The sequence below is a fragment of the Musa acuminata genome, chromosome BXJ3-3 (genome assembly GCF_036884655.1).
Source record: "Musa acuminata AAA Group cultivar baxijiao chromosome BXJ3-3, Cavendish_Baxijiao_AAA, whole genome shotgun sequence".
Lineage (NCBI taxonomy): Eukaryota > Viridiplantae > Streptophyta > Magnoliopsida > Zingiberales > Musaceae > Musa > Musa acuminata.
In genome coordinates, this window is record NC_088351.1 from 15103367 (window position 1) to 15112007 (window position 8641).

An 8641-nucleotide genomic window follows, 5' to 3' on the forward strand; every position below is an offset into this window, starting at 1 on the left:
TGGGAGAAAGCCAACGCTGCAGGAGTCAGATCGCCCTAAGGAGATCTGGCCGCCGCTATAGTAGTCGCCCTAGATCTGGTCGCCACTACAGTATCGTCGCCACTACAATGGTCGCCCAAGATCTGGTCGCCGCTACAGTGGTTGTAACATCCCCCATTTAAAAAAAAAAAATTAGTAAATGCTTGTTTGTAAATATGAGGATTATTTAATAATTTTTTTATTAAATAATATTATATTAAAGTTTATGGCTAAGGACCTAAGAGTAAATATTAAATGTTTGAGATGATTTATAGAATATTCAGAATTGAGTAAATAAAAAATAAAATAAAATAAAATGGAGGACATGTGTCATTAACAAGGATGAGCCACTTAGCATTTATTCTAAAGTTGACACCTAAACCCCCATGCATGCTTGCCACCTCACTATTTTAGCATGAGCCAAACCTAAGTAATTTAAGGCACCATTAAAAAGAAAGTTTTCAGCCAACGTTAGTTTGAGGAGAAGAAGAAGAAGAGAAGAAGAAGAAGAAGAAGAAGAAGAAGAAGAAGAAGTGGAAACTTTGTTTGAGGTTTTGCATCAGCTTCCTATATTTGGGAATCAAACTCATCTAAGGAAAGTATTCTAACCTCTTCCTACAGAATTCCTAATCTCTGTTTTCCTTTTAATACTTCATAATTCAAAAGATTTCAGCTTAGTACCAAACCGTTCTTCCCTTTTGATACAAAGCCATGAATCTGAAATTTTTTCGGTAATCTGACTTCTATACATTGTTTTGGATCTAACTTTTAGAACTAAACTCTGATTTAGATAAAGCCTAGTCCATTTGAAAGTAGACTCAAATATCTTTATTTTGACACTGAGATTGAATGATTTGGAGTTTAAATGCCTACTAAGACTTCTGTTTCAATTAACCCTACAAATTCTGCAAAATAGGGACTGAAATTTCTGACCTCTTGTTGCTTAACTACTTATAACTTTCTGTTGTGAACTTAGATACATACAAAGCATGATTTATTCGAAGGTAGACTCAAAATGATTTCTGCATATACCTGATTTGAAATTTTTGGAGTACAATTGCTAACTGAAACATCTGCTTTCTTCGACCCTATGGATTCAGTAAAATAGAGCTAATATTTTCAGACCTTTAGCTACAAAATTATCAGTAACTCCTTGTCGTAAATTCCAATTCTTGTTAAACTTGATTTGCCTAAAATTAGATTGACAAAGCTTTCTAATGACACCTATTTTGTATAAATTGGAGCATAATTGGTTATCCAAATCGTTCATATAATGTTCCTATCAAATTCTGTTAGAATCGAGCTTTGGTCGATTTCAGCTTTCTTTGTTTCTTCTCTTTGGAAATCGATTTCGCCAAAAACTCTTACTTCAGTTAAGCTTTACATTATTACCTTTAATTCCTGTATACTTTCGTCCTTTATTTATTTGTACATCTGCAGCTATCATCTAAAGATCATGTTTGCATCGTAATGATTCGGCACATGCATCCCATTGTTCCGCATTTGCTTTCGATATGTGCCTCTTCTAGTTTCATTTCGTTGGACATTGAATTCACCTAACCTTCTTATTTCAATTGAGCTATATGTGATTTCTTGAAATCCTTGTATGCTCTTGCTTTTGTTTTCTTTCAAATCAGAATACATTTATGAAAGATTATGTTTGTATCGTATTGACTCGAAAGACATATGTATATTTTGTTGTTCTGCATGTGCTTCTGATATGTGCCAATGTTATTGTTCATACTACCCTTTTTGTACTCTGGTGTCTTGTGGGATATTGTGAACCGTTGCTAGAAATGGTAAATGGAGTTATGCTTAGAGCCCGCGATTGCTCTGCCGGCCCCATTGACTTCACTCAGACGTGGGTGGATGGAGCTCCCAGACGTGGGAGACTTATGTTTGGTGGTCATCCAGAAATGGATGAATCACATTATGTATGTGGTCCCACAGCACCCTCTATGTTTATTGATATAATATCCAAAACTTTGTTTATGAGTTCATATTATGCTTTGGATAAAAATGGAATGCATGCTACATCCAAAAATGTCATACAAGCTTGTGTTTATTATTTGGTTCACTTGTTATACTTTGAAGTGTTTCGTTTGTCATTATCATGCCCCCAAACACTCTTACGCCTTTGATATGCGCTTAAATGCTTCATGTGTCATTTCATACATACCTAAATATTTCTTTTGCCAATGAAATGCTCCAATTTTCCCTTCTCCTATTGTTATGTATAATGCTTGCTTTTTTTTAATGAGATAAACCTTTGTGATTTTATATCAAATGAGATGACTTCAAATGAACATTTGTATTTCTACTTTGTATCTTGAAACTAAACCTGCTTGAACCTCTCCTATCGCCATGGATATGTTATGTAACACCCCTCATTTCCGAATGTTCGTATAAATTTTTGGTGATAATGTAAGCATCTATTTTAATTGACAAAAGAAATAGAGTATGAATCAGAGGTAACTTATTTTTAAGATTTGGGAGATCTGTTCAAAAAAAAAAAAAAAAAGAAAAAGAAAGAATCTGAGGACCTATATGTAAACCCTAAGGACCTAATCGTGAATATGATAAAAATGAGGACTAAACTGCAAAATGCACCAAATGACAAATTCCACCGCTTAAGCCTCTCTGCCTTCGTTGTTAAGGAAGCAGAGGAGGCAGCTCGTGGGTGATCAGGGAAAGAAAAGAAGAAGAAGAAGAAGAAGAAGAAGAAGGAGAAGAGAAAGAAAATTTGGGGCTTTTAGGGTTTTTGCTTTAATCTTGTTACTTCGGGTCAAAATTTGCAAAGGCAAGTGTTCTAACCCCAATCCTACATAAGTATTAGACTCTGTTTTTATGTTGATTCAAAATAAATTGGAAGATTTTTATTTAGAAACTGATATGTTCCTCTTTGGACATAGAACTATGGATTCTGAAAGTTTTCGGTAAACTGACCCCTAAGCACTGTTTCGGCCCTAAGTTTTAGTACAGAATGAGAATTCAGGCAGGAACTATTTTTGTTTGAAATTAGACTCGTATGTCTTTCTTTTGACACCGATTTTGTAGATTTTGGACACCGAATACTTACCCAAAAATTTGTTTCAAAAGAGCCTATAGACGCTGTAAAACAGAGTTCAAGATTTCTGACCTTTCGAAACTAAAACGCCTATAACTCCCTGTTGAAAATTCTGATTCGTACCAAACTGATTTTATCTGAAACTAGACTTGAAATCCTCTCTTTTGACGTATAGTTTGAAAATTTTGGAGTTCAATTGCTCACCCTATCGTCTGTTGAATCCGATCCTATAAAGTCCGCAAACCAGTGATTGTGATTTTGACCTTATGTTACCAAATCAGAGGTAACTCTGTGTTGGGAGCCCTGTTTCATATGAAATCTGTTCCATCCGAATATAGATTGATATATGGTTCGACCATAGCCTTCTTGTGGGTATTGGAGCATAATTGTTATTCTGAAATATTTGTTTGATGTGCCACTGGAATTCTGTCCGAAATCGAGCTTTGGTCGATTTCGCGTATTCTGTTCCATTTCCTTTGGATACCTGAATTCGCCTAATCTTCTTATTGGAATTGAGCTGGTTATGATTGCTTGGAATCCCTGTACACTCTTGCTTTCAATTCTTTCCCTAAAATGAATATTTTGTGAGAGATTTGTTCCTTGCATCACATTGTTTTTGAAAAGGCACATGTACGTTTGGTTGTTCCGCGTGTGCTTCCGTTATATGCTGCAATTTGTTGAAACTGTCCTTTTGTACTCTGGTGTGTGGGATTGTCTGGACCTTTGCCAGAAATGGTAAAGGGTATGCGCTGATTTGCCCGCTTTGTGGGGTCCCGCTTTGTGGGATATTCTGATATGCGCTATTTGCCCGCTTTGTGGGGTCCCGCTTTGTGGGATATTGCTTAGAGCCTGCGATGCTCTGCCGGCCCCTTTGACTTCACCTAGACGTGGGTGGATGGAGCTCCCAGACGTGGGAGACTTTTGTCAGGTGGTCATTCAGAAATGGATGAATCACATTCTGACTGAGATCCCACTACACCCTCTATATGTTTGATATGATATCCAGAGTTTTTGTGAGTCATTTCTGTTCGTACTCTGGATAGTTATGATATGATTGCAACGTCAAGGACGACGTTTGAGCTTTGGTACGACATATGAGTTTGATATGCTATGAAATGCTTCATTCACTGTTGATTTTGCTTCGTAATGTTCCATATGTCGTTGATGTGATTTGGAACATTTTATATGCCATTGATAAGCTCCGATATGTTTCCTTTGTTTCTGATATGCTCCAATTACTCTATGCCCCATCTGTTAGGAACCAAATATGTATGATTAAAAAGGACAATTATGATTCTGCTCCTAATGATATTATGTATACGAAATCGTATATTCTGCTTTGTGTTTGAAACTGCATCTCTTTGGAAATTGTACTATTTTGATATGGATATGTTAGTCACTTGCTGAGCTCTTTATGCTCACCCCATTTGTTGATAAATTTTTCAGGATAGCGTATCGCTTGCTTAAATGTTAAGAATGGGCTGAGGCAGTGGAAAATTTAGAAGACGTTGGGCAGAACTTTTGTTAGCATATATGTAGTTGTGTATAAGCTACCTTGCATCTAATGAAAAGTGACTATGAATCTAAACCGGTGGATTTTGTGTAAGTTAAAGGATCCCTCATGTATAGGGTTTTGGAATGTTAAATTAAATTCGTGTAATGATATGAACTTATGGTAAATCGATGATTGTGGTGACTGCATAGATTTCCCCACTTGTGGATTTATATTGTGGTATTTATTTTGATGTGTTGAGTTCAGATTGTATAAATTATCGAGTGATGTGTGCTATGTTTATGAATTGCACAGGGTTATGAATTGGTAAATTATAGAAGTGAAATTCTTGATCTGAATGTTTTCTTAGTGACCTCAAATGTGTGTTTGGATCCTGGGTTAGTTGTGATGAAAAATTTTAAATATCATGGATATTTTTAGGGGCGTGACAGAGGTGGTATCAGAGCATAGTTTGAGGATCACTGAAATATTTGATATGTTGACGTGCAAAATATATTGAGGTCTAGTGAACTATATTGATTGGTGGAAATTTTCTTTGATGCATTTTAGGAATCAAGGATGATGAGGTAATTTGGTCATCCTATTTCAATTGTTTCTGATTAATTAAATGGGATGAAAGGGTTGATCAGGGATATCAAATCAAAGTAGCACAATGGAAGTTTGGTGAACCTAATTTCATTGGTGGCAGAAAAATGGATGATGCAAATGGAGAAGATATTTGATATACAAAATTGTTATAATGATCAAAAGATTTCTTTTGCTACCTTATATTGGAAGTAGAGGCTGATTATTATTGGCAACAATGAAAAGAATTTTTGGAGATCAGTGACAAGAATGATAAGGACAAGTTTACCAATAAGAATGTGATTGGAAATGAATCAGAAAGTGATAACAAGAGGGTCAAGACATTTGGATTTGAAAAGGGAAGTCACCACAAAAGACTCAATCATGTGTGAATTGCAAGTTAAATTATGAAACAAGTTTGTGTTTGTGAGTGGCTAGAGTCTATTTTGCGTGCGGAAAGTTGGATCATAAAATAAAAGACTGCCCTTGGAACAAGAAGAAAGAGTCACTGCCTCATAAACCATCAGCCCATGTCAGAGTGTATGCTATCACTGAATATGATTCTAAAACTTCTGAATTAGTGGTCGAAGGTATTATGCATGTTTATGAAAGAATGCAAATATTTGTTTGAACATGGGTTCTATCTACGATTTGATTCGTAACATGTTGCCTATCACTTGGGTATTCAACCTAGACCACTGTATTATGTGATATATGTAAAATACGATCATTGGAGATTCTTTGATAACGAACTTGAATCTGGTCCTCTTGTCTGATTTTTATTGGAAAACTTGAACTTTTTGTTGATTTAGTTCTCCTAGAGATTTAGAGTTTTGATATTATACTTGGTATGGATTGACTATCTTCTTATCATACCAGTATGGATTGTTATATAACAAATGATCACTTTTTGCATATTTGATCATTCGATCTTTTATTTTGAGAGTATTGGACATGATTTATCTCATTGCCTAATGTATCCCAGGATGAATTGCTTGGATTACCTCCAAATGTGACTTTGCTTTTGATTCGGTCTTTGGGACAATCCCAATATCTAAGCCTCTCTGTAGAATGATATCATTTGAGTAAGTGGAATTGCAAAAACAACTACAAGGATTATTAAATGAGGATTTTATTTGGCTTAATATTTTATCATGGGGTGCTCCGGTACTAGTAGTGAAGAAGAAGGATGGAACATTGAGGCTTTGTATTGATTATAGACAGTTGAATCAGGTGACCATCAAAAACAAGTATCCCATACCTAAAATTGATGATTTGTTTGATCAACTGCAGGGTGCACAAGTATTCTCTAAGATTGACCTGAGGTCAGGTTACTATCAGTTAAAGATCAAGGAGGAGGATATTTCAAAAATAGCTTTCAGAACTCGATATGGACATTATGAATTCTTGGTGATGCCTTTTGGTTTGACAAATGCCCCTGCAGCTTTTATGGAACTAATGAATAGGATATTTCAACCGCTCTTGGATATCTGTGTAATTGTATTTATTGATGACATATTGGTGTATTCAAAGAATAATCCGGAGCATGAGGAACACTTGAGAGATGTGCTGTCCATACTAAGAGAAAAGAAGTTGTATGCGAAGTTCAGCAAATGTGAATTTTGGTTGAATGAAGTTGCTTTCTTAGGCCATGTGATTTCAGGGGAGGGCATATCTGTTGATCCAAAGAAAATAGAAGCTGTAGTTGAATGGGAAGTACCAACAAATGTAACAGAGATTAGAAGTTTCTTGGGCATGGCAGGTTATTACAGGAGATTTGTGGAGGGATTTTCTCGAATTGCTCAACCTCTCACCAAACTCACTAAGAAGAGTATGAAATTTGTATGGGGTGATGATTGTGAGCAAAGCTTTCAAGAGTTAAAAAGAAGATTGACTAGTGCCCCTATTCTCACTATTCCAAGTGGTAGTGAGGGATTTGTAGTTTATACTGATGCTTCAAGAAAGGGCCTAGGATGTGTTTTGATGCAGGAAGGGAGAGTAATTGCTTATGCTTCCAGGCAACTTAAAGGTTATGAATTGAATTATCCAACTCATGATTTGGAATTAGCAGCAATCATTTTTGCTCTAAAGATTTGGAGACATTATTTGTATGGTCGACAGTTTGAAATCTTCACTGATCACAAGAGTTTAAAATATATTTTCACTCAGAAAGAGTTAAACATGAGGCAGCGAAGATGGATAGAACTTCTGAAGGATTATGATTGTACCATCCGTTATCACCCAGGCAAGGCCAATGTTGTAGCTGATGCACTTAGTAGGAAATCTACAAGTTTTATGGCTAGTCTGGTTGTGAAGCAATGGAAGCTAATAGAAGAAAATTTTGATTTGAAAGCTTTGAGGAAAGAGCAAGACTCGATGATTTTGATGGCCTCCATTCAAGTGCAGTCTGATCTTATGCAACAAATTAAGGAGGGACAATTACGAGATCCACACTTAATCTACTTGAGGAGTGAAGTAGAAAAGGAATTGAAGCCACAATTTCAAGTTTCAAAGGATGGCCTATTGAGATTTGGGGAGAGAGTATGTGTACCAAATGAACTAGATATCAAGAATCAAATCCTAAATGAAAGTCATACTTCAAAGTACGCCCTACACCCTGGGAGCACTAAGATGTATAGAGATCTTCAAAGTTATTATTGGTGGGAAGGCATGAAGAAGGAAATTGCAATGTATGTTTCAAAATGTTTAACATGTCAGCAAATCAAAGTAGAACACCAAAGACCTGGAGGGTTGCTGCAACCTTTAGTTATACCTGAATGGAAATGGGAATGTATTACTATGGATTTTGTTTCAGGACTACCCAGAACCTCGAGGAAGCATGATGCTATTTGGGTTATCATTGATAGGTTAACAAAATCTGCACATTTCCTACCGATTAATATGACTTATTCGCTTGATAGACTTGCAGATTTATATGTCAGTGAAATAGTAAGACTTCATGGTGTTCCAAAGGAGATCATCTCTGATAGAGACTCTAGATTTCTCTCTAGATTCTGGAGAAGATTGCAGGAGTCGATGGGCACTAAAGTTAAGTTTAGTACTGCATATCATCCTCAGACTGATGGTCAGTCAGAAAGAACAATTCAAACACTTGAGGATTTGCTTAGAGCCTATGTTATGGATTGGAAAGGTGAATGGGATAAGGATATTTCACTTGTTGAGTTCACGTATAACAATAGTTATCATTCAAGTATTCAGATGGCTCCTTATGAAGCTTTATATGGGCGAAAGTGCATAACACCTATATGTTGGGAGGAAGTTGGGGACAGAAAGTTGTTAGCACCGGACCTGGTACAAGAAACTACCGAGAAAATTCAAGTTATAAGGAAAAGGTTAAAAGCTGCTCAAGGTCGTCAAAAGAGTTATGCCGATAATAGGAGACGAGATATTGAGTTTGAAATCGGAGATTTTGTATTCTTAAAAGTCTCCCCTTCCAAAGGCATTATAAGGTTTGGGAA

At 36.2% G+C, this 8641-nt stretch overlaps 1 long non-coding RNA gene across 1 annotated transcript; it reads left to right on the top strand.

Moving 5' to 3' along the window:
• Window positions 1–2363: 2363 nt before the first annotated feature.
• Window positions 2364–4874, top strand: LOC135633432 (uncharacterized). The gene is made up of 2 exons (XR_010495005.1): window positions 2364–2818; window positions 4532–4874. It is a non-coding gene; the product is annotated as an uncharacterized LOC135633432 (long non-coding RNA).
• The last annotated feature ends 3767 nt before the right edge of the window (window positions 4875–8641 follow it).